The sequence below is a fragment of the Phaenicophaeus curvirostris genome, chromosome 1, assembly GCF_032191515.1.
Source record: "Phaenicophaeus curvirostris isolate KB17595 chromosome 1, BPBGC_Pcur_1.0, whole genome shotgun sequence".
Taxonomy (NCBI): domain Eukaryota; kingdom Metazoa; phylum Chordata; class Aves; order Cuculiformes; family Cuculidae; genus Phaenicophaeus; species Phaenicophaeus curvirostris.
The window spans coordinates 71,115,046-71,142,984 of record NC_091392.1 but is presented as its reverse complement, the minus strand read 5'-3'; the positions used below and the strand labels follow the sequence as shown (position 1 = coordinate 71,142,984).

The 27,939-nt window shown below is 38.4% G+C and overlaps 1 protein-coding gene across 12 annotated transcripts in view; it reads right to left on the bottom strand.

Moving 5' to 3' along the window:
- Window positions 1–27,939, bottom strand: part of SOX5 (SRY-box transcription factor 5) — a 638,339-nt gene that overhangs the window by 268,036 nt on the left and 342,364 nt on the right. The window lies entirely within an intron of this gene.

Sequence of the window (27,939 nt, the reverse complement as noted above, 5' to 3'; positions counted from 1 at the left end):
AGAATTTTCAAAGCTCAAAAGAGATTGCTTCAAACCCCAGATGTTGCTTTTCAGAAACTAGTGAAAATTGCTGCCTCTGAAAATTACTCTAAAATACAAATAAGAGTAAAACAAAAATTGTTTAAATAAATAATTTTACTCACACATTCTGATATTCCAGAAGAGAACAAGAATTTTTTTAACTGCTCAGGCATTTTTGCACATCTCCTACTTCAGATTATCCACAGATATCACGCCATCTCTGTTCTAACAGGTGACGGCATGAGGGATAAAACAGAAAGCATTTACAATATGATGTGAGGGCTCCTGCTTCACTCAATGTGCATATCGTACTCTTAAGTCTTCTTCAGTCATCTCATGAAAGGTTGACAGTTGTTGCATTGTTTTCCCAGATTTTACTCATAAAACTATAAGAATTAAAAATCTACATTAACAAATGTGTGGTGTAATCACCCATCATAGCACAAGTCCATTCACTTGCAGTGGTATTGTACAAGCCACTTTTCCTTCTGTAATATTCTGATTTCTGTTAAGTTTAAAGCACTGCTGAAAGCTTCTCAAAACTTTTACTTGCACATATTAAAATGCTTCCTCATCACTGTTAAAACACATGGAGGTAAGTGGATTGACTTCAGCTCACCATTGCCTAAACTACAACTTTTTTGCTTTACCTGATTCGAGAATTTAAGTTTTAAGAGGAAGAACAATCATAAATAGCTGATAATTATACAGCTTAACAAATATTAACCCTAGAAATTTCTGACGCTGTTAGCTAAGAAAAATACTATTTGTCATATAACAGATGTATACCCTTGCACAAACAAATGCAGATCGGTATGTGAGATTAAAACAAATCCACAAATATGAAAATGAGAGGCCATTCTAAACAGGCAACATACCTTTAGGACCATAAGGAGTCTCAAATTTTACTTTAGAAAGGCTGCAGTGGTAGGCATTGAAACACTGTTTCACGAAGTTGTCCACTTCAAAAGTCTTTGTGAGTTGGGACGAGGGGTGGAAAGGAGAAGAAAAACCTTGAAACCTGTATCTTCCCTCTGGGGAAACTCAGAAGACGTCTGCCATTCACCCTTCCATAGGTAATTTGTACTACTTTCATGTCTGTTGTTCAAAACCGATTCCCAACCAGCTCCACAAAGACCCAGCTGTATAAACCAATGCTGTCAAAGAACACAGTTAAGGGATGGATAAAACAGGGAGGGGTGTCTAACATGCCGACCACTGACTGAGCTTGCAAGGATAAAGAAGCCTTGATGGAGAGAAGTAATCATCCATTGCTGTTTGTTTATTTTACCTCCTCCACCACACACTGGAACCTTTTTTGTTTTTTCCATTACCAAAACCATCCCCCACTGAGAGGCCTTTGTGATCTAAAAGGGGCAGAGCCCCTCTTTCTTAACACTGGCGAGTTTATGTAGGCAGATTCATTCAAACACATCTTAAAATAAACATTTGGCTCTTCCCTTATATCACAGTGTCCACACACTGCCTTCAAACACTTAAAAAAAATCACCATTAAAATGCTCCTGCCTAGAACTGTTTTTCCTGAGATGTATTAAAACAATTTAGCAGGTTCAGGCACTTATTGCCATGGAGGTCCAACTTCAAATGGGATCTATAGTAGTCTGAAAAGAATAAATATACATTACAGTAAAGTAAACCTGGCTGCTATTGCCGTAACAAGTGGTATAACAGCTTTCTTGAAAAGGCTTCTTCCCTCAAAACCCTTCTCCCCACTGGGGATACTCCTAATTATATTATAAGTGAATCTGAATCCAGATGTTCAGATATAAAACGTATGTCACAAGTATTAGAAGGAAAATGACCATTGCATGGCAAACAACACATTTAAAGGGCACCCAAGCCTTGAAGGGAGTGAGTACCTGCAGCTTCTTTCAAGCTTAAAAGGTGTAGGTGCTGAGCATCTTAGAAAATCAACTTACCTAGTTAACAAAAACGAACAACCAAACTTCCCTACTTACAACTTTTTTTATTCTACACTCCTGACACATACCTCCCGGTTTTGTTTTGCTAACTACATGGATTTGGCACTGAAAACAATTCAAGCATCAATCCCTATAAAAATGCAGCACACAGGCAACAGAAAGTAGATCTTCTAGAAAGCCTTCTGATGTATCTGAAGAAGACACTGAACAGGAACACTCCTCTATTGGAAGAAGGTAGCTAGTTATTCCATGGGCTACTGCAATCCAAGGAATGGATTCACAATAATTATAGTCACACTAAACAAGGACATCAAGAAAAATTATAGAAAACACATGCATTTCACAGGCTGATGATCAGCTGGGTTTTCAAGGTTACCAGTTTGAACTGGATAAAAAAAAACGCAACAAGAAAGAACCTCTGTCCCATTTTTAATTTGAAGAAGGTAATAAATAGCTTTTGATTTGGGTAAGTAGTCATCTGGCAAGCTCTACAGTTGTTTGAGTGCCACCTAGGATAGAGGATCAGTTAACTGATTGAAGAACATCACAGAAATTTAATTCTGCAGTATAGCAACATCCTTTGGTATTGATCGCTGCTGACAAAGCACAAACGAGAAAACTACGACCAGGTAGTTTACTACTGAATACCTTCTCCACCTCAGCATGGGTTACAAAACCAGGACACAAGATTAATAATTCAGAAGACGGCAATTCCCCATGTGACCCCATGTAATCTATTGAATCTTTCTGGCTTCCAGTTTTTCTATTTTTACATAAGAGATAAGAACGTTTAACTGCCCTTATAAAAAGCTCCACAAGCTCTGATTTTCTTTCTTCTAAAGAAAACATTTTACTGGTGATCACTGTATTACTTGCTTGTATCATTAATTCACCTGATGGTTTTGTGCACACTGATACCTAACCAAGGGCAAAAATTAAGCACTCTATTCAGCTACCAAGTTTCTTTATGCAGTCCTGCCAACAGATCCTAAGAATCATTTTTGTTGGTTTTTACCTATTGATTATGTTTACATGAAAATCTTTTTCTCTTTCTTTTCTCGTCAGTGATAATGCAGAAGAAGGGAAAAAAAAACCCCAAACCAGAAAATAAACAACCAAAAAATCCCTCCCAAAACACCAAACCAAAACCCAACAAAAAGCCCTAAACCAAAAAGCACCATTCAGCAGGAGAATGTCACTGAATCCTTTTCACTACACTGTCCAGTTTCACTGGATCCCCTTCTATGTCCTTCACACAAGAAGAAAACTCACCCCTTGCCAGGTAATGCCATGACAATTTATAATTACAGAGCACTTTACTCAGAAAGAATATTTTAAAGGAATCTCACATATTTCATCATGAAATACTAATGGGAACACCCAGTTCACAGATGAACCATTACTGACGTCAGTTGGGTTCTTGTTTACCCACAGAACTGCCCAGTACTGGCACCCAAGACAAAGTCAGAACTCTAACCCACCCTCTCACAGCACGTCGGGGCCAACTTCAGACACCGAGTCGCAAGCTCTGACTTCCAGTTTCCTGTTACTCAGTAGCTCTTATCATAATTCCTCAGTACAATGAAAAAGAGGCATACTGTACTCTTCAAATGCACTATCAAGATAATGAGGGAAGGCTAAAACCAGACCTGTTTCCAGCCTCTGCCCTGGATAACTAATGATAAAGGCATATTAAAAAGACACAACTCCCTAGAAAGGATACTTTCTGTATTTACTGTAACTTGTATCTAGCCACCCGCTTCTTCATTCACAAACAGAGCAAAGACCCTTCTGTTTAGTTTTTTCCTCTCCTAAATGTCCCACACAGGTGTACCAGAGTTTTAGCTTTAAAAATGTCAACCATAAAATAAAGACTCAAACCCACAAAACTAATGCTAGGGGAACATTTTTAACCAATAGCACCTTCTGGTTCCACTAATCGACTCATGACATGGACCAAGTACACAGCTGTATGCAGCGATTCCTGGCTGGCATTTTTAAGAGTCTGCAAAAGCCCCTAGTAAAAGAACTCAACACATGGACAAAGGTTTTTTTTTTTCCTTTCTCTCCCACTCTCTTCTCTATCCTTGCTTTAGAGGGGGAAGATAAGAAAGTGCAGTTATTACCAGGCCTTCACACCCCAAGCTCCCTCACCCAATGTGTCAAGGATATTGAGCTCAAGCCAGATTTATAAAGATAATAAATTGCCAAAAACACATAAAATTTGTCTTGCTGTAAGAGATCTTTAAGTATGCTTCCAGCATTAATGTACCTAACACTTTTGAAAATCTGAATTGGGGCCCATCTGTATCTCTAAACACCTAAATACCTCTATAAACCTCATCCTACTTCACTTCTTTCCTTTATACGATTTACTAGACAGCTTTCTGTGCTTGCACTACTCTTTTCATCCTTAAAAGCACTTACAAATACTAATTACTCTTCATATATCCCTTCTGTGAAGTAAATAAGGATTATTATCCCCTCTGAAGTAAATACGGATTACTAACTCCTTGTTATAGGCTGAGGAAATACAGAAGAGGATTTTGAGTGGTCTGCACACCACAACGTCAAGAAATGATATTGAAGCAAGGATTAAGATATAGAAGTTCTCCATCCTGTACTCCAGACTATGACAGTCTAAATCTTACCCTTCTATTTGCAAATGATACTCTTAGCTTGGTTGTTTCTATCTGCTGGCTGATGATCAAATATTTAATGTATGCCATAAAATGAAAATATGAACTCTACAGCAGTGCCTCTTATTTGTCATGCCCCATTACTTAGACCGGGTGGTAACATGCACCCATATGATGGTTTTCAATTTTATTATAGTCTCTATTTGCTCACTCACTTAAGATGTTTAAAGAAGAGTTGTATGGATTATCAGACAGTCTGAGAAGTTCAGTTCAGAGCTCTTCAAACACATTCATTTTCATCTTATTAGCACAAGTAAAGTAAAAGCCTTAGGCAGGTAATTTACCATCCAGTTTATCCAAAGGGACTTCTAAAGGAAAAGTCAACCTTTGTAAATTGTTTGTGATAATCTCCAAATTGATCATTAATTATCAGCTGCTAGCAAGCGTTTCTTCCATCAGCAGCACTGTGAAAATAATGCATTTCACAGAAAATCCACCATTGTTGTTATTGCCACCTGTGTAATAAGCCATTATTTAAACCAGGGAAGTTACATGGCAGGCAGTAGCCTTGCTAAGCAAATCCTGTCCAGCGACTCCATTTTCCAGGCAGTTTAAAAATTAGTTACCCACCAACAGGAATGCATTCATTATTAATGTTACATTTTACATTCTATACCTTCCTACATATATATAGTAGCAGTTACAATTAATTCAGACCTATTCAACTGTGCTTAATAAAGCACATATTGTTTTGTACTGCCAGACTCCATGGGATGTACAGAAACTTCATTTTACCTTTTGCAATTTTCTGGTTTTATTCTACTAGAAGTGAATGCTTACCATCTAACAGTAAAAATCTAAAAAGGTTTTTCCATGCTTTGACTGTAAAAAAGAACTTGGTAAGAGATAGCTGTAAGCCAAGCAGATTTGTGTCAGCTACCCTTGGGTCCACATTGCACAGGAAAAGAGGGAGCCCTTTTTGTACAAAGGGACTGCTCATCAAAATGCAGTTGAACCTTGACATAAAAATTTTGACCAATGTTTTCCAGAACTGCTGGGCATGGTGCAGTACATGCCATTTTCAGAATTTGGGGCAATACTATGGCCAATCTATGACATCTGACATTCTCAGTGTTCCTAATTTAACTCCTCTGAAATTAATGGAGAGTCATCAGTTAATGTGACTAGAGCAACACTGGATGTCATGCACATTGCATCTTCGCTGGAATCAAACACACCAGAAAATTACATTTGAAGAAACTATCTCATCAACCAGGAAACCTAACCAGGACAGCAATAAACTGCAAGCTTAGAGAATAATTGTGTATTGACAGGAAACAAAGAATTAGAGAGAAGACACATGGAAGTGATGAAAGTGTTTAGAAATGTAGTATCCTTGGAAAAAGCTACAGGTCCTAAAGCAAGTGATTGCATTTTTTTTAAATGGTCTATGGGTAAAAAAACCAAATAACACACCAACAGGTGAAGTGCCCATCACCTGCTGTATGCAGATTACAGCAGCAGCTGAAGACATTTACAGTTGAGAATGGCAGTCCCAGCAGCACTGTAATGTACTTCTCTATTTTCATAAAAGATTAAATGCAGGATAATTCTACATATGTGCAACCAGATCATCTTTAACATACACACACACACAGAGTAACAGAGTTTTGTTCACATTAAAGAAGACTGTCTGCTCATTGGGTTCATGACCCAGGTCCATCAGCAGCGACTCCACACTGAGTCTTGATGATTCTAAATGCAATGGGATTAAGGTCGTAAAGCTGGTGAAATGCAACAGTACCACAGCTGAAAGAAGAATCATCCCACAAAGACAGTTTTGTTCAGGTTCTCTCAAATTCATGCAATTTAGGCTTAAAATTGTAGCACAGGATCTGTTTAAATAATATATAAGAAAAGTCTAGTTCAAAGGGCAGGAAGCCTGAAATGGAATAGTTCTTACAGACAGATGAGACACGATTCTGCTAAAAATGAAAGGAATAGATGAGTATTTTCTTCAGTGAGATGGTGCCAATAAACAGGCCCCTGCTCTTGAGGGAGCTTGAGATTTAAATACTGCCATCTTCAGCAAAGAAAACAAAGGGATCCAAACTATTAAGGTACAATCGTGTTCTAGACAGGGATGTCAAGTGACACCTCCTCACTAAACAGTCCCGAGCACTGGATTCACTGAGAGTCACTTACATATTTTTTTTCTTTCATGTTCTAATTTGAGCCCTCTTTACTACTACTTCTACTTTTCCGAGTCCTGCAGAACCAATTACTCAACAGGCCATTGAGCAGCACTTAATTCTAGTCACATACCTTAGCATGATGTACTAATTGTGCAATCAGGTTTAGTCACCTTTGGATCAGCATAACTTACTTCCAGGATCTATCCTTACCATAAGAGACACAAAATAAACACTTTGCAGAAAGACTGGTACCTTCAGGAGATTAATTTAACCTGCAGAACTTGAATGTTGGTCACCATCAAAGAGCATGAAAGAACTCAGCCTGTCAGATCCTAAGCTAAACTTGTAGGTAAAAAAACCCCGACAATTCAGGGAGAGAAAAATAAATCCTGTGATGTCATTTATAGCTAGTTCTTTTCAGTAGAACTACACTAAGACTCTCAGTAGATTCTTAATATTGGGCACAAGACTAATCATCAGTAAACAATTTAATAACCCGATTATATAAGCAGTAACAATTCCTTGGCTGGTAATGAACAGTACGATATGAAAGTTGTAATCTCTTAAATAGAATCTTGGTTGGTTTTCTGTATGTGAGTAGTCCTGATTAATTCAATTGTGTCTTCAGTGTGTTTAGTGCCTGTGTAGATACAGGAGAAGAGAGTCTCGCAAAGGTCTCTCTGAGGATTGAGTGAGCTTTGAAATTCTAACTTGGGCAATGTTATATGAAATAGAATCCTGCTCACTTGCCAGGAAGCAATAAAAGTGAACTCAGTGAGACTGCTCTTGTGAATACATTTTAGTAGAATCAGTGCCCGCTCCAGCCACAAGGGAGGATAAACTTAAATAAAGCATTTCAGTATAACCATTCTTTCAGCAGTCTTTACTCTGTATTAGTAGCTAACATCTGAGGAAAGCAAAGGTTTGCTGCTTGGCAATAGTGTGGTGTTAATGTAACACAATCTGTTAAATGAAAAAGCAAAATTAATTCCAATTTGGTGTCTTTGCATTTCACACTCCAGAGACTCTTAAGGACTGAATGAAAGACAAGAAGGGGTCAGGAAAATTTAGTGATTTTTTCCAAACTGAATCATCTCTTACTTTGCATTTCACCTAATTAAGTCAAGACACAATGTGAGGTAAAAAATAAGAAAGGTTTCTTATTTATGTAGGTATTTCTTAACATGTGCCTACAACAGCATAAGAAATGTGTATCTGTCCGTCTTTCACTGCCTACTTCCCCTCTTCCCCTTGTCCTCTCCACAATTCAAATGTTTAGCCTTACTTCATCCTCACAGCAAGGAATGGATTAAGCAGAATTACTTACTGCTATGCCAATTAAGCAGGAATTAATTACAACTTTGCGGCCTGTCCCTCTAAGGTTGCAAGTCTGTCTACAAAACCAAATCTGAATGTAGCTAATTGGAGAGCTACGAACACTCAGGAGGACACAGGTAGTAAGTTTTCCTCCTGCTATATTCAAACCACTGGCTGCAGTGGGGTGAGTTAATGCAAGTTCTCTCCAGGCAAAGGCATTTCACAACTGACCTGTTGTACTCCTCGGTACTTCAATTTCCCAGGCGCGTAAAAGAGGACAGGAATAATACCTATTTGTCAGCAGCACAGAGCAAGTTAATCTCTTAATATTTGTAAAGCCCCTTGAGATCTTAGCAAACAGAGGGCATAACAAAAGTACAAAGTATTATCATGATTGTAATAAATTGGGGCATGTTCCAATTAGGCTGTTTCCAGTGAATTCTCTCCAGACTTTGACTTTGGATGTCTTTGGCTTCTGGAGTTACAAATATACACTGTCCAAACCAAAAAATTGGAAAGCTACACAAGTCTTTTCTTCTTTAACAGACCATTTCTTTCTTATTTATTTTTTTCTGAAGAAATACTTTGCCATACCACCCACCACCCATGTTCAGTTCCAGGCTAATTATACTTTGAAAGACAACCAGCATAAAGATGATTGCAGCATGCTAAGTCAAGGGAAGGCCTAGTCAAATAAACAGGATAACTTCCCTTGGTCCGTCTCTCACTTTTTTTCCACTGGATGATGAATTCCAAAACACAGCCATGCACCTAAGAAAAGACTAAAACAACCTTTATTTCCCATTATTTTTTTTTCTTTACCCTTTTTGCCACTCCTGTACATTTCCAGCTGCACTCTCCCCAGTCCATAAACAGTCAACTAAACCCTGGTGTCCACCCGGGTTACAGAACAAAAATGAAACAATTCCAAATGACCAATTGCTACTACCTAGTGGAAAAAAAACCTATTACAAAGAAATACAAGAACGAGAACCAAGAACCCAGTGTCATGCTACCATCCTTTACAATGCAAAAAGTAGGACAGAAAACAGCTACTAACTGTACCTCTTATATGAATTTACCTATGCAAGTAGTCCCATCCTTCCACTTCCCACCCCTGCCATTCCTTCTCACATTCTCCTTTTCACCCCACCATAAAATTGTGGATGCCTTGCAGATGAGCACTCTACGGTGAAGCCACGCAACCTTAAAGAGTTAAAAGATCCTCTTGACTTTAGCACTTTCTGAAGAGTTTGAGGAGGATGCCTAACCCTGCAAGTTCTCTGCATTTCCAGCTGCCAACAATTCCAAGAGAAACTCTGAGCGCGCCATTTTGAGCTTTACAATATCAGGATAAGAAATTACTATTATGTCTTCTTGAATTTACTTGTGGTTACTTTTTAGAAACCCATAACTTGTGAGTCTAAGTGCTCTGGTTTGTTAGTCTGGTACTACCTATTGCATTGCAAAAAGACATTCCTGTACAAACAGAATAAGACCCTAAATATCTCTTTCTTGCACAGAATAAATGTAGTGCTGCATATTTGGACAAATTGCCATATAAAGCATGAAAAGACACATTCACAAGAAGTACCACACCGACTTGACTAAGACATCTTTAGAGATTTTTTGATATAATTATTCTGAGATTGTTTTTCTTATAGCCCAGCTTTTTTTTTAACACACCAAGAAGAGACAGTATTTACCTAAAGCAAACTATCTTGGTTCAGTTCCTTGCCATTATTTATAATAGTCCGTTTGTCACATCTATACAGCTTATAGACACAGCTATACGAGTAATAACATGTATCATGCCTCCATCTTTCTGTACACAAGTCTCAAAGAAGAATAGGATAGTTCGGTCAAATGAATAATTATTAAGGGTATACTTTCAAAAACCAGAGATTAATTGTTCATCACAGTAATTGACTGTGGCCATTCATTACATCTACGCTGTAGGTCCTGCTCTGCTTTATGGGAGATTCGTCATAACAATGGGCATTATGAAAATACTTAATTTTCATCTCTCCAAAAGATAAATACATTGAAGTAATCTTTTCCAATGTGTGTTAAAAAGATGAAAATAGTCACAGATAAAAAGTGGATGAAGCTAGCAACAGTGCTGGTTTGGTGGTACAGTGACATACTGTTCTAATACACCTCTTTGGGTGTCTTGTTTCTCATACAATCTCACAACATTACCGCTGCTCTCTTGCAACCAATTCCTACTAAACATTTAGAGGTTCTGGCTTGATTACATGAACACGATGGAAGTCACCAAATGCAGATGAAGCAGAGTTTTTGAACTGAAGGCCCACATACCTAGTAGTCATATAAAATGGTCAAAATAGGATGATAATAATAGCGGTTTTATACACCTAGAGCTTTGGAGTGCCATGGCTATAATGTGTTGCTTTAATTCTATTCCCTTAATAAACTAAAAAAAAAAAAACCCAAACAAAAGTCATGATCCAAGTTTTCAGACTTAGTAATGTCCAATAACTAAAAATGAATTAAAGAAGAAATAAAACCAGGCTGTGTAAACAAAGAGGCAATCAGAAGTTCAAAAACTAACTTCAAACCTCTCCGCCAGTACAGCTGGGAATCCCAGGAACTTCATCTGGGCAGGCTAAGCTCATAAAGGGACAGTATGAATCTCTTTCTGTTCATTATGCTGAGTGCCCTCATGAAGATTAGATGCTGAGAGGAAAGAGTCTGTGATCTTCTTGTCTATCTAGATACTTAGATAGCCTCCAGTGACTATATTATGTTACCTGCAAGGTATTACCTGTGTCCCACTACTTATCCTACAACAGGGTCCAGCAGCAATGTCATCTTTTAGTTAACGTTGCCTCGATTTCATAGGACAAAAATAAAATAATACACTTCATATTGGATTATTAGCTATGTAAAATACATCCTACTACCAAATGATTCACATAATAGATATACTTAAAAAAAAAATACTAAACTATACTAAAATGGCCCCAAACCTATTATTTAATTGATGTCATGTACACCCATTTCAGCTTTGCACAATTGCTTCTTCATTCCTGAAACATTAAATCAGTCCAAGGGGACTCCAAGCTATGTTGTATTTTCCATGTTTCACTTCAATAAAATATTACAAATACGTTACCATGTATCTGGGATTTTTTCTGCAATCATCATAACAAACCAATGTTTTCATAATGTCGCCACAAACCGCAGCTATTACCTCATATAAGAGCACAATGTTTTGGCAATGCAGTGCAAACAGCAGGAACAACTTCACCATCATCTTCCAAAATAGCTCTTTGAACACATTTCCCAAAAAACAGTAGCAACAAAAGTTCTGCCACTTCATTCCTTCCCTCCACCCTGTTGATGAATGAGAAGAAAGAAGTGAAACAAGCAGTGTCCTCTCCCACCTCCTTGTTTTTAAGGGGCTCTGGGTGATAGTCATCCATAGCTAAATGAGACTTAAGTCAACAGGAAACATTCCAAAACGTGGTGAAATTGCATACGTCATTTAACCTGAACACTCCAGAACAAGGCTTAAGAAAAATGGACTAATATCTGCCTATACTACATGTTCTAACCAAGCCAGGGGGAGGGCTAGGGCAACACTTAAATTATACCAAAAACATGAATAGTACCTCATTTTAATGTGGAATTGACATTGTCAATTACAGTAGAAACGATGAAGATGAGGTGGAAATTCTTTTGCTAGGAGTCCTGATCTTGTAGCAAGTCAAAAATGTACAGAACTTCAAAAGAGTCAAAGCCACTCAGAGCCTAATGGGGCTGTGTTCAATCTACCATATTTCTTCGCAGACTTTACACAAAATGGTTTCAAGGAACTTACTGTTAATAAGGATTAAACCTACTTAACTGAAGTATTTCCAGAGATCACATCGCTATCAGGCCTGATTAATGGGTCTTGAAGTCTACAGCAGCAAGACTGCACTCCTTATATATTCTAAATGTGACTGTATTATTTGCATTCTGTATCCTTTCTCAGTGAAAACCAGTGCGTGCAAAACAAATTCCACAATCCCACATCTTGTATACAAAGGGCATCACACATATTCTGTGATTTAAACTATTCTCCTGAAATTATCTTAGTCTCACACAATCACACTTCAAACACCCCATATGTCCAGTTTGGTTATTCCTCCTTTGAAAAGCTAATAAATGTAATACTTCAATGCAACTGTATTTCATCTAAAAACAATTATCTGCAGCACTTTGTGCCAAGAAAAGCATCAATAGGAATCATTAACAACACTTCCACTTTATTTTCTCCCTGTCTAATGGGCCCGATCCAACATCCAAGTTCAGTCAATCAGAATCTTACAATTGTTTTCAGTGGGAACTGGAGAGAGCCTTATTTGAATGTGGGGCTTGTGCAAGGAGACCAAATGACAAGCATAGCCTCTGTTTATTCACACAACAATACTGTAAATACAGAAGAACAACAAATTTCCCGAGATGTTCCTACTACCAGGAGCAGAAGTAATAAAAGCTCTGGAGGTGAGGACAAACACTGTTCCCTGAACTTACTTGGCCCTTGCTCTCTTTTCTATGACTACCAATAAGAGCATCAAACTTATTTGCTGAAAACCAGACCAATACAAGGCACTTGATATCTGGTGAAAAGCAACTTTTAGCTATTACTCTTCTGAAATGTCTTTAAAAATGTAAAAAACAGAATAGGAGACCTGGTGCCAGATATACCCCTCCTGCTCAACAGGGCTATTTTCATCTCAAAGCAAAACCAAGTCCTCTGCACAATAGTTCATAATTACAATGCAGGTATATTGCTTTATTGAACTCTACCTGATAAATGGGTCTTAAAATGTAGATCAATTTATTTCAGGCACTCGCTTTGATGTTTCCTACCAATGAAAATAAGGATGGAGAAAAACAAGTTCTGATTTTCTCCCCAAACAATCCTGGAAGTGAAATATTTCCAAACAGATTAGATGCATGAGGCAAACTATTAAAAACATGTCATTACCTCCAAATTCTAAAAGGACATACAAGTTTTCTGTACTAGCTCACTCACATGCAATTATTTCACTACAATTTTTTATTTCTTCATGGCAATTATGCATTCTTCCTGCATACATGTTCATCCACTACTACTGCTTTGAGTGTCAAATATAACATCAAAATCTTTGAAAATAAAGATGCCTTTGAAACATACGAGACACCTTCATTCTGCAGACTTTCAAATCTGTACCCAGGGCTTCCTAGAAGGCACAAGCAGCACATAATGCTTCAAGGGATTTCGGAAGTACTGTATTGACATGTGCCTCGCCTCATTTTCCCTCATATACTGAGGCTAACAGTCAAAGAAACTGGCAGGCTGATACTGTGGAGCCATTTGGCACCTGCATATTGTGAACTCATTTTACTTTGGATTATAATAGGCTACAAAGAAAGTTGAAGTTCAGCCTCTGAACCCAGTCACTCATTCCCAGCTTTAATGCGAATGCAACATAATGGCAACACTGAACTGGCCAAAAGTCAGGACACCAGATCTGTGCATCCTTCCAAACTTATAGTAGAAGGGGTGACAAAATGTAGAAGTTTGTTGAAAACCAACAGCAAGAGACAGATTTTTTACGGTAGAAAAGTGGGGCAGGAGGTGGGAAGAGCAAGGTATTTGTTCAGTCCTTATTAAAAGCATGAGGGAACTTAGGCCTAACAGGGTAAATCAAACTAAACAGGTCAGAGGCCTAACTTGCAAGCAGCCAGTTTAATAAAAACGGGGACAATTGGCAGTTTGTTTAAAACTATAGTTGCACTCTCGTACCCTGTGCCTCCTCCTTCTCCCCTTACCTTCCCTCACACACCACCAACTATCATCTCAAGTTTACCTTGCCATGCACTCACTCTGGAACTCTCTTCCAACCACTGCAGATTGGAGGAATCTACAGAAAATAAACTGTCAGTAAATACTACTATATTACTTAAAGGAAGGAGGAGGGCAAGGAAAGAAAATGACTAAATTGTTGACACTGGTCAAGGAGACTTTCCCTTCTAAAATTTCCAAGAACATGAGGGCCAAATAGCAAAGGTCTCATTATGAACCCACTCACAGTATTTCTTACAGAATTTCTTCTCGCCTGCCCTGAATACAGGACTTAATTCTTGTGCAATCATTAACACTGAACAGCAGATAGGCTGCTATTTCCCACTCCTGAAGAAACCCATTTCATGGCTGGAAACATGAAGAACTGCTTCACTAACAAGATGGTTAAGTAACTTCAGGAGAGTTGCTATGGGAAGGTGTGGTGACATGGTGGCTGGAGAACTGGCTTGATTGTTTTCCATCTGTATCACCACTTGAAGGGTCTCAGAATTTTCTTAAGCTTAACAGGTTCACTGTTTTTAATCTCTAAGAATAGCAGGGCTCCCCATAAAAATGTAGAAATAATGCCTGACTGCTTGTGGGGAGAAGGTGACAGGAGAAGAGCTGAGGAAGGAACAGACAGGATGGGAATAATACAGAGGGCTGCAAGTCCATTAGCTGGTTATGGCTATAATCTTATTACTGTTAATATCTATTTCATAGGAATATTTTTTAAAAGTTGGATTTTTGCTGTCCGTACATTATGACTAATTTAAAACTATGCAGAAGCTTTTAAATTTCCAGTATTATCATTTTATCCGTAGAGATCCACCTCAATCTTTCTTTCATCATCTCACATGTTCTCCACAAAGACAGACTCATGCAAATAAAATGTGAGAGTTAAAAGCAGTACTTTCTCAACACCATGTAACACAGAGAAAAAGAAATCTTTATAAGATGAGAGTATAAATAACAATTAGTCCTTTTATTCACCCTTCTGACATCTCAGAAGCAAACAGTCCAGCCCTACTTTTAAATGACAATTACATTTACTGAGAAAAGCTTCTAGCGACATTATGATCTGACACAAGCAACTCTCTAGACACAGCAGCAAGGAACCTTTAGCCCTGTACAAAGGTGTTAACAACGCAGTATTAACATGACACAGCACTAAATGCATGGCCAAACACAGAGGCTTTGTTACATGCAGGAGGTTGCATTTTTGTCATCTTTTTCCTAACACGAACCTAAGGGAAAATACTATTAAACCTTTCCAAGGAAGAAAAGCAAAGAAGAAACATATTTTGTCCTGTGAATTTTAATGACAAATCTAGCAAAGGCAAAGAAATAATACCTAAATTACTAACAAAAGTATGAAAGCTGCAACAATTTTCGGTGTTTTGTATAGCACATTTACTTCTGCTTAACCTAATAAGAGTAAAACATGGACTGGTGAGACACTCAAATGAATACATGCTCAAGTCTTCTCCTAACTTTCAATTTTTTTTCTTCATGTTTTGTGAATAGGCTTCTACCAAAGTTTCTAGTCCGTCCCATTCATTCTAAACCTTTAAATAGATTAATAGCATCAAAATTATTGTATTATATGCCTGTAATTTATGCTATTAACTTTACTTTCCACCACTGCACTGTTAAAGGAAAACTGCAGTCCTGATTTCAAGCTGTAAATTCAGATCAAATGGGAAAGTGTTAAATTCAGAAGGGCTTTTGGTCCATTAACTTCCATGCTGATTTGACACGCTCTGCAGTACTTGGGCAACAGACTCTGCTATACAACATATTCCTAAGCAAACAGTGCTTTGTGTCATAAACCATCTGGGGTGTCAGTTCTAAGGGCCACTCATCTAAACTCCTCTGATACACTTGGAAATGCTGAGGTGCAGAATGGAAACTTTTCTTCATTACAAAATACCTTTTGCAAGGGTAAGGAGATGCTGCCATTGGAAGAATGATGGAAGGCACAAAATTTTGACTAAGGTTTTCATTATTCCACTGAAGAAAACAATTTGATATACAAGCTTTCTAAAAACACTATGATTTTTCTAAGGTACCAATAAAAGCAATACCATTCATAACCTGGACAGTGCTCCCTTTCATATCAGAGCCTATAGTTGCAAAGCTAAGTGCCAAGCAGATGGTTGAAATCTGTTTTGTATAAAAAGTGTGTGAGCATACGTGTTTTTTTTAGATTGAGTTCTTTGTATTCATATTCAGGCCTAGGTTCTAGCCATCAAAACACTGGCACTGAAGCAATCATTAGCAGCATTTTAGACAACTGGCAACTAAGGTATTTGTAGTTCTCCACAAAATGTTCAGCTAATATCTCCCAGATGTATAATTAAGGCAAAAGATCATCTTCTTAAATTGGTATCAGTGCTTTGGATGGCCTTTCAATAGACTGCATGTGTATGTAAAAAGCTATTTTATTTATCTTCTTTTTTAAAATAACGTTCTAACTTCTATTACGCTCTAATTTTTATAGCTGCTTTTAAAAACACAGGCTTCCATGTCAGACTCTACTCAATTATAACAACCGCAACTTAATTCACCTTGTTTTCATCTTTCTAATAAATATCAAGAAGGGAATTCTATAAATCATCTTAGTAAAAAGAGTCTGCCTTTCTCATTTGATAACCATTTAGTTTATTTAAGGTGAAAATATAAGAGTTTATGCCAGTCTGGAGGAATCTGCTCCAGATGAGGGCAGTGAGCCCTCTAAGAATCCACTGATGAATCTGCTGTGTTACATCAGACAACCCATGGCATGCCATTTCGGTTGCAGGTACCTCACTCAACTCATTTGTAAATAGGTTATTTATTACCACAAACAGCAAATTCAGAAATCCTTAGCAGCATGGGGCTCTGCTGTCCGCCTGGGGTTCTCATGGAATCTGGGAACTGGTGACAACAATTTGCCTGGTGACAAATTAACAGAGGTCACACTTTTGACAACTGAGGTTACCAAACAAAAGTATATTTGGAAGAGCACATTTTTATGCAGTGGTCTTGCTCAAGACCTTGGTAGCCACAACTGGGAATTACTACCTTAGGAAACATACAGTTTCAAAACAAAGATTGATTTTGTGTACAGTGCCAAGTCCACTAAGGCCCAGATGTCAGCCCTGGCAGAATTCAGGCACATTTTCATCACCGCCGTTTTGGTCATTCTAATCTGCCACGGATACAAGTTGTTTAGGAGGAACAGGTAGTTAATGTGTCTTAACACCAACACAGAACTTCTGAAATCTACAGATCTGCAGAAGCCTGCAGAAATCTCTCCCGATGCTTTAGAAAATCCAGTGATATTGCAACTGATGGAAGTCTGCTGCAGACTAAAGAAAATCAGGCTTCTGCTCAGTGATCTCCTCATGAGTCACCATTTCATGCCATACTGGTTTACCAAGGTGAAAAATGTCAGCCTTTTCCATAGATTCGAGGAAAACTATAATTAATTAGGCCTACATGTTTAGGACTGACTCTGAACTTCAGTGCCACTGAATCCAAACACTCAGAATGAATGGGTACTTTTTTAAATGATGCCTTGACTAGTCCTATCACAAAATAAGTCCTTGTGAACATGCTGCTGAATAACTGCTATTGAAACACTACGGAATATCATAAAATCATAGAATCACAGAATCACCAGGTTGGAAAAGACCCACCGGATCATCAAGTCCAACCAGAATATGTCTGATTATAACCCATTATCTTGAAAGTAGTTTCCCTCTTTAAAAGTTTATCAAAGAAAATATCTTAATAGCTCAGTCATAGCATTCTAGGCTAGAGAGATCTAATCTACCCAGGACTCCTTAGCTTACACTACGTACTGCTGAGAAAAGGGGTAGGAGTCACAACAGAGAGACTATATCTAAACCTGCCTGTAGACCTCAGCGTTTCAGCTCTACCCTAACTGAGCATAGAGTTGTAAACGAGAAAAAAAAAAATACTAAAACAGATCAAAAGAACTAACATGAATGAGAAAGTAATTACTCCCTTTTAATAAGCCTGTATCATTACCTTCATTTTGGATCTCTGTCACTCATTTAAAAACCAGATGTCAAATACAATGCTAAGAATCACAATGCTTTTTGTGTTCTGCAATGTGGTTTTTGCTTTTAAACTAGTTAGTTTGTTCACTGTGGCTGCCTACATTGCTGCTTCCAGTAGAGTCTGTTCCTCACATTAATATTTTTCATAGGAAGAATTTTTTTCCTGGACTCCCCTAGTACCTGTTCCTTAGGTTATAAAACATATGACAGGTCTTGCACCTATGGCTGAAAATGTTAATTGTTCTCCAGTATGAAACCTTTATCTTACTGTTAGTAACATACATTGTCTCTTAATTTACTGCTTAAACATGGCAGATGCTGCTACCTAACTTCAGCTCTCTGACCTTGATTCCAGGTAGGGAGTTAGCTTAGAAGCACACCCAGATAATTGGAAGGGCTACAGACAGCGTTCCCTCACAGCTCCAACCACTGAAGCTGGGGCTGTAAATACTTCCGTACTTAGTATTATTAATTATAAACCAAAGTCCTCACTTTTCATATTTAAGTAATTTGAACATTATAGCTCATCTTGCTAGAATAAGACCTTTAGAAATTATAATTGGACAGACAGAAATCTGTAATTTGCTGTTATTAGGATCTCAAGAAAGAAAAGAAGAGTCTTGAGGTTAAAAAACAGGACTAGCAGTCAATATCTCTACTTTTTATTCCCCTCCTTGCAAATAGTTTTGTGACAACATCCCTCAGTTTTCTCATCTATAAGTTGAGGCTTATCTTGCTTCTCAATCTAAAGAGCACTGAAATCTTCATGATTTGTATATTAATGCTTTCCAAATCCTCTGAATTCCTAATCAAAAGACTTTATAGGAAGTATGAATTTATTATTATCAGTAGTTCTAACAGTAAATCAAGTTCTACATATATATGTGAACAAAATACATATAGAGAGAATACACATGCACATATTTTGCTCAATTTATAAATTCTAAAGCATGGCTTCAGGACCGAAATCTCATTCATGAAGCATGCTAGGGATCTCTTACCTACTCTCCATTTCTGAATTTTCCCCATACAAAGACACATTGATATTACTCTAAGCTCTAAGCACAAAGGCTGCTCTGTGGAATGGAAAGAAACCTTCTTTTTTATGTTTGTACAGTGACGAGCATAATGGGGTCCTGATTTAGGATGCTTGCACTCTACAAAAACACACTAAATCAATGACATTAATACACATGAAGATTATCTATAAAAGAGAAGCATGGCATAATAATAGTGGTGTAGTATTTCTTCCCATACTTTGCATAGTATTTCACGCAAGGACCATAGCATAATATGGTTTCCCAAGTCACACAATTAGTTTCAGAGTTTAGACAAGAACAGCAAAACTGAGCAGAATGTACAAAACATAAGCAAAGGATGTGAGCCTTTCACTGAGAAATTCTGCCAAATTCTAATCTCAGTTGCAAAACCAGAATCAACTCGATGTTCATAGAAAAAGGATCAATAGCCTGCTTTACAACACACTTCCCATAAATATCTACTTAAAACTCCAAAACCCATGAGCAAAAGACAAACCAAAGGCTGAAGCTGAGGAGAGAACTGTATTTTCTACATCTCAGTCATACGCAAACTCAAAAGCCTGGATATTTTTAACTGTCATGGAAAATGAACCTATTTGTCTTTATTCAGCAACTGCAGAAGGAAACTGTACAAAAAGAATAACATTGGGTGTTCTGTTTTCATTTCATTTCATTTAGCCTTTCAGTTCTATTTCAGTTTTGTTTCATTTAGCCTATTTTTTTTTAAATAATCATCATGTTTTGGTGATTCACATTTCACACCAGCGCAGGAACAAGTCATGTAAATACAACACAACAAAATGACCCACTTTGTTAAGAGACATGCCAAATGGGTAAGAACATCCTTCCCTCCGCCCTTACCAGCCATCACCTTCCCACACATCTAATTTCTATCCAAAAAAGCCTCTGCTCCAGTGAGGCCACAGCATCGAAATTTAGGGAGAAAATCCTATAAATAGAAACTTGACTAGACCTTCGGAGAAAGTGTTTTCAGTCTTGTTTTATGAAGTGACTGTAATGAGGCTGCTAAGGGAATTCTCTGAAAACAGAAGACTTCTCTACAGTTGAATATTGAATGGGCAGCCCTACAGCAACTTCCTCCTGGCACAAAGCTCTGCCAAAGTCCCTCAACCCTAACTCACGCAGGCCACCCCAAAAGGTGAGAGGACACCGCACGCTTCACACCCTACATTAAATGTTCTCTCTCTTACAACAAGGAATACCTCAAAATTATAAAAATTGTATGCAGAGACACACTTTGATCTTTCCAGTTGTGACAAATTTTGGTCACATCATGCTCCATTAAAGCACAGTCTCTTTAGGATTACCAACAAACTGAAGATAACGCAACTTAATGCAACCTAGTAAACAGACATACCAAGAATGCGTCTGCACGAATGGGTACACGCACTTCTGACACTCACAGTTTAAACTGGCAAAAAAAGTTTGGTGAAATCTTTTCACGTAAGTATAGTAAAAAAAGAAGTAACAAAATTAAAAATTGTTTTGAACGACTAACATTGTCCTTACTCTTGGTCCTACACTATCTATTGAGTTGGCAATGGCACATAACTCCAGCTCACTATCAGCTACGTTATCTTTGCCCATGCTCAACCTGCAAGACGAATACATGAAACACAGGGCACTGTCTCCCTCCCGCATTGCTATAAAAACCAAGAAAATTACAGGATCAGCATGAAAGAAATCATGAGGATGACAAACCGCATGGGTTTCTCTTTACGTAAACTACATTTTTTCTCTAGAGCTACGAAGGTTCATGAAGAACACTAGATGTAGACAGTGGTCTTCACTATGCAAGAATAGCACATACCCCCCCACATGGAGTTCATCACCACTAAAAAGAACTGTGATTATTCAGACAAGAAAATTAAATTTCTATTCACTCTGTTTGTACTTTTGACTCCAAAAGTAACAGAATTATGTAAAGATTAGTAAGAAAGAAACAAATGTGTAATAATAAGACTATAATACAACCACAAGGAAAAATTAGCATTATGGTAACATTTTATGATTTATTTAGATTAAATAGTATGCAGACACTCGCATCATAGGGGAAAAAAAACCAAAACAAAACACAATGAAGACAGCCTATCTGAACCTCAGAAAGAACAAAAGCAGGAGTTCATGGTGAAGCAAAATAAAATAATTGCTACAGATCTCCAAGAGCAGTTGCCGATATGAATTTTCAGATTTAGTCTTTAAAAAAAAAATAAAAAAGAAATCTGGAATACCAAGCACAAATTTTAAAAATAGCAATTATAATTACAATTTGAAAATTGAGAAATGTTATCTGATTAATCCCACAATACTTTTAAAAGAAACAAGGTCAAAGCCATTTCAAACTTTCAAAATAAGACCCAAGCTTTTCCTCATTTTCACTTCAACTCTCAGAATTCTACAACTCAAAAATACTATCATCCTTTGGAATTCTCTTTTTCTTAAACAAGGTGACAAAAAAAGCAAGTTGAAGACAAGTCCCTTGCCATATCAAAATAAGGAATATGAAAATGTTCGTAAACTTCTTTCAAAAGAAACAAAAAAAAAACCCAATCCCCCCTCCTACTCCAATAACATGGGCAGCACCTCTAACACTCCTGAACTTCATATTAACATCTGATGACTTTAGCAGCCAGAACTAAACCTGTGTATTCCTCTTTTCCTTATTTTTCTGTTTAAAAAACCCCAAATATATAAACTTTGCTCCTATCACAAAGAAAAAGACAGACAGCTTCTCTGAACTACCAGTGCACACCTCACAATTTCCATTCAATCCTTACATCCTTTTCAAGTACCATGGCACCTGCAAGCAGCGCTCACCAAAATTCTTCCAAAATCTTGTCTAAATATGCTCTCTCCCAACAACTACTGCGCGCAGAACCTCACACTGTCACAAGGACATGTGGGCTCAGGAGCAACTTTGAGAGATTCCTTGCTTCTCAGACTGGCAAAGGCTGGTCTCAGTGCGGAGGTGACAAGCGGTGTCTCTCAAGCAGAGGCTGTGGTGCGCAGGGCTCTCCGCTGCCTCCTTGGTAGCTGCAGGCAAGAGGCCGGCCCCAGCCTCAGGCAACACGTAAGCCCCTTGGACCAAGTCAGCCCCTCGGTAGGGTGTGGGAGAGGTGGGACGCATGGTAGACCACAGGCTAGCATCGTAACCCTCAGCAAAGGCGTGGGTGAAAACTTTATGGCCGCTGACGGCAGAGGGATTTCGCCAGGGGGTCTCCAGGACAAGATGTGAAAGGTACAAACACCATAAATCCCCATCAGGTACAGAGCACGCAATTACTGCCCAAAGCCAAAAGCTCAAGAGAAAAAAAATGCTACCCATTTCAAAAGTTTGAGAAGTAAGTTCTGGTTCAGGTAATAAAATAATGTGACAAGGATTTGCTTAATTTGCAGCATAGTTTTTAACTTACCCAAACACAACATAATTTTACATTTTGTAGGAAGTACAGGAAACTTCTCACTTTTTCCAAGTTAGATAAAAATCCACAGATACTTTAAAAGGGAAAAGCGTGCTGCTTCTAAGGATGTTACTTGTTAAAAAACTCCTTGCCCTCAGCACACATGTACTACAGCTACTGATTAATTGCTGTGAGCACTTCTTTTCTCTTGACTACCGTATTAGAATTCACAGGTATTGAATATTTCCAGTGCGCATAGGTACAACATGACAATGTGGTTTTCCTCCTCTATTTATGAGTTAATTATGCTATAACCAGGCCTGAGCAAGAAATTAGTAATAAAAAGAAGGGAAAGCCAAGAGCATACCAAACTGACTTCTGTAAGAGTTGTGAAGGCAGAGGTATCTGACATGCAAACATGCCGGTATCCTAATGAAGATTTTTTTTTTCTAAGTATAGTATGAGAAGTATGCAAAGAAACTATAAATCTACCTTGGGAGGAGGCATTCTTTTCCCTGTATAAATATTGTAACAGTGTATTTTATATAGCAACAGATATATCACTTTACACAGATACATACGCCTGTCCTATCAGGGAGCTTCATATTTAAGTAACTCAACCAGATACTATATGCCTCTCAAATGATAAAGCCATAAATGCTCGTTAAAAGCTCCCTGAGAAGTAGTAAATATTTTGTAAACGAGTTATATATTTAAATCCCTGGACAGCAAGAAAAATAAAAACAATTCCTCTCGTATCTAAAGGTACCAATCAAACACACTATGCACATAAACATCGCAAGATGCTTGGTGGGAGAGCGCGTGTATGTGTTTGTGTGTGTTTTAATTAACTCCTTGAATGCATATGATGAGCCAGCCACCCAGAATTAGTAATGCCAAAACTCCCGATTTGATTCCAATGCAATGAATACAACAGTCGAATTGTGCAGGCTGGTGTGTCACTCATCAGTTCTCTCATTTGGGCTTTTGCCTTTCAAGTCTAATTCACTATTTCAGCATCTGGTAAATTATTGAGATATTCATTAAAATCCATAATCTGTAACAGTCAACTTCTTCCTCACTAAGCATAAGCACAACAAATGAAATTAGTACACGCAGGACATTAATGAGTAGTCTGCAAATGCATTAATTCCTTCAGCCTTATCTCGGAGAAATAAAATTGTGTTAATTTTCATCACTGCAAAAAACCCACTATCTGAAACTTTCAACTGGCACTGTATTCGTTCTTCAGGTCCCAGACCCCTAAACCCACAAATGTAAGCAAAAATAAAGACCTTTTCCCAAAGCACCTCGGTGGAAGGTAAATGCTGTTCAGCCCAATATTAAAGAAATTTCACTGTTTTCTTTTAAATGAAGGAATAATCATTCTTACTTCTACAGGTAGATTTTAGGAGAGTGAGACATCATTCTGAGCAAGCCGGCTAATAGAAAGGTATTATTCTTTCTCCAAAATTCTCAGCAAATGCGGCAGCAGAAGAAAGCTTTTAGGGTAACTTCAGCTAAGAAAAGCACTTAGGAATACGCAAAGTTTCCTTTTAGGAAAATGATTTCTCCATTTGACAGTGTTGGTACAACCCCAAAATAAATTCAGTGGGAGTCTGAAATGACTCGTGCAGTGCAGCAGTGAAGCAGCTAAGTATACTTTTTTCCTCCCAGCAGAGGCTTGCTTTACATCCTTGAGCTCTTCCTTTCTACAAGCCAGTCAGTAGCACAGAGAGTGTTCTGAGTGCACAGAACTAATGACTATAAATGTTAAACTTGTTCTATTGTCCCCATCCCCACCGCTCCTCATCCACACCTTTTGTCTTTTCCAGCTCTTCCTTTTTCCCTATGGAAGGACTAACCCAACCTTCTTCCACAAACAGTGCATACCTCTTTATCTTGAACTGACATTTTAATAACAACAACAGCAACGAAAAAAAGGAAAATAAAAAAAAGACAAAAATTAAAAGAAAGAGAAAGGGTGTAACTCTGTCCAGATGCCTAGCATAGCCTCTCTCTCAGTCTACAGAGAAATGTAAATATGCAGTAATTAATTTGGGTTTAAGAACATTCCATACACTAGGGACATTGTTAAGCAGTCACTTTATCTATTTTTCATTTATCAGATTTTATTAAGACATTAAAACTTTATGTTGGGCATTTCTGAGATTTTATCATTCTGTAAATTTCACAGCTGTCTGTGATGGTTCTGGCCACACTACTTCCACCTTTTCCTCAGCAAGGTAAACTTTCTTTCTATTGTGTCTGTGTTTGTTGTATTTAATTATAGTGACCTGTTTATTAACAAAAAGAACAAAAAAAAAAGAAAACCCAAACAACAAGAGAACTATTCTTTTTGAGACATTTAAAGCCAATTCAGAGTGCCACAGGTACATCACAAAATACATCCCAGAAGTTATCCTTTCCCCGTGTAACAAATGGAGCAGATTCCAGTTATAATTTCTTCCTACAGTGTTTCTGCAAACATCATCCCCCTCAGTGTATGCATTCTGATGCTCCTCTCAATCAAGCAGCTGAACTGCCAGAAAAAGAAATAAAGACGTGCAAGTAACTTCTCAGGAAAGGACAAAAACCCTCACATTTTTGGTATGGTAATTAATTATACATGCTAATTCACAAAACCTACTGCAATTTACTAGTGATGCTGAATGAATTAATTAATGTTTATTCGTCTGACACTGAGGATCATTTTCATTCCAAGTGTGTACCATAAATGCTCCCTGATAATGGCCACAGACACGAGACAAGTCTCCTTAAAACAGAACCTTTCAGCTAGGGTAGCTCAAAGTTTCTGAACTGTTTGCAGTTTACTGGGACACACTGAAACATTATGAGAAAGACGACAGGGAGAGAAGAATAACCTCCTGAGATACATGCAGATGCTCCAAGATCTGAACTACAAACAACTTTGCTTGATAAATCTTTACCTCCTTGTAATTCGCTATTCAAGTTTAAAAGGGAATAACTGGCAGATGGATAGTAATAACAAAACTGAAGTCGGTCATGCAGATACAACATGCTGGACCCCAGAGGCTGCAGAAACGTGCTCCAAGAACTGTGTTTACTGAGGATCTGAGAAAATAACCTGCCATAGATGCCTAAAAAACAATCATCTGTGCATCATGCATTTATCACACATGTAAACTCTGTGAGCATGTGTGTGTCAGAGGGACTGTGCCATCTGTGTGTAAGAGAAAGTGTGTCTCCATGGCTGTTTTCTGATAAATACACGCATATTACATGGACACTATCTATTCTGTGTATGTGTGTGTAACTATAGTCAAACACACACAATGTAAACAAATGGTAATGATTAACAGAGATATTGGTTTGTATTACCAATTTCAACTGCAGAAGGAAAATGGTAAAAAAAAAAAAATTAAAAAAAATTATATGTCCCAAGGTTCATTTTTATTGCTTCCCATTTCTACTGCACGCTATTATCTGCATAGCAAAAGGAGACCAGTGTATTGATTACTTAACTAGAATGTTTACAAAAGCAAAGCTGGGATCTCTGAAAATGAAATGTATGCCTAAGGGGGGGAAAAATGTGTAGAGAAGCTCATTCTATTTCTAACAAATACGTTCTGCCCAAAATTCTTTGTTTACATGTAAAATTGATATAAATATGTATTTATCATGCAGAGAGATTTCAGATCTTAAAAAAAAAAGTCCCCCAACAGGAAAATGAAAGGACTTAAGTCTGTTTCACAGCATTTACAAGCATTCTGTTGATCACAAAGTTCAAAGAATAATCAAAGTCACTTGCTTATAAATGTCTATGTATCACTTTAGTGAAGTATATTAAATACTTGAGTGTATAAATCGGATGAATAAGGCAAATGCATGATTGCAATGTTTGATCAGATTCAACACCAGAAACAGTAACGGTTTCCTCAGGTAGTTGAACTAAGTTAATTCAATGCACGTAAACAAAACCGATTTTGTTCTATCATTGTAATGATAACAAATCAAAGAGAACTGCCAAGTATTCCAAGTAAGTCTGGAAAATTAATTGTATTAAAGACAACCTTGCAGTAGTCTAACCATGCCAATTCCACTTTCTAGTAAGGAAGAGTTCTAGTTGAAGAACGAGGATTGAAAGCATTAAAGTAGTTCTTTCCTGCGTTTCCCAATTTTATTTTTCTCCGATCTTCTAATTCAAGTGTTCTTTCCTGTCCTTTTTCTGCATGCGTGTTCCTCAGCCCACTTAAAATGTTTTTATCTTGCCTTCTTTTCCATGCCTTTACTATCAAATTCAGTAGGTTTGAACGAGGAACAGCTTGACTTAGCATATTTTTAACCAGCTGGTCTAGCACCTAGCTTGTATTGCATAGTCAGATACAACCAAATGTTTATACAGGAGGTAGCTTTCACGAAGATGAGAAAAACCTAAGTAATGCACATCCTGGCGTTCTTTTATTTACCGCCTAAAAATGAAAGTTTGGATTGTTTACTGCAGCTTCACGAGGGACTATTAATAACCTTTAAAAATGAAGCCGGAGGGAAGAGATGCCAGATCATCAATGGATGTGTGTACGAGCGCCTGAGAAAACGCTTCAAAATCTCTCAGTAGTTTGAGATCATATGAAATAAGGGCTGAACTCTCGGAGGTCACAAGCCATCACCAGTGACAGCAAAAACTTAATTCCAGGTACGGAACGCTCCTGCTTCGGGCAGGGGGAGACGGATGCGCCTACGTCATCCCCAAACCCCAGTCGTCATACCCAAACCTCGCTCTTGACACTCTGCGAGAAAGGTGACGGCCAAAACTTAGAGGCAAGAGTTTCACTTCTTTCTTTTTTTTTTTCTCTTTCTTTTTTTTTTTTTTTTTTTCTCCTCCTCCTCAGGCAGAAGGATGTTCTCCTGACGGAGGGCCGGGATGTTAACTTGCCTAAAAATACTCGCTCCTACTGGATCAACAAAAGGTCATGTGCTCCGCGAGCGCCTTTCCCAAGTTTGACGGGAGGGCGAGGTTGGGAAGTTGAACCCCCCGCCTCGCCGAGCAACCGGGCATCCTCGGTCGCCGGGGGAGTCCCCGGGGCGGTGCTGCCGAGGAAGGCACCTCGCTCGGTGTCAGCCTGGCCGGGGCAGGGAAGGAGGGAGGGAGGGAGGGCACGGCAGCCTCGGAACAAAGCTGCGCACCGCGGGGCTCGGTAGCGCCCGCCGCGGGCGAGGGGCTCCCCCCAGGCACCCCCCGTTCCAAAGCGGAGGGAGCGCTCGGCGGGGAGGGGGGGGGGTATGAAGGAGAAGCGGGGGAGGATGAAGGGGGGGAAGGATGAAGGAGAAGAGGATGAAGGAAAAGGAGGGGGGGAGGATGAAGGAGAAGGGGGGGAGGATGAAGGAAAAGGGGGGGAGGATGAAGGAAAAGGAGGGGGGAGGATGAAGGAGAAGGGGGGTCCGGGGGGCAGAGCATCTCCCCAGCC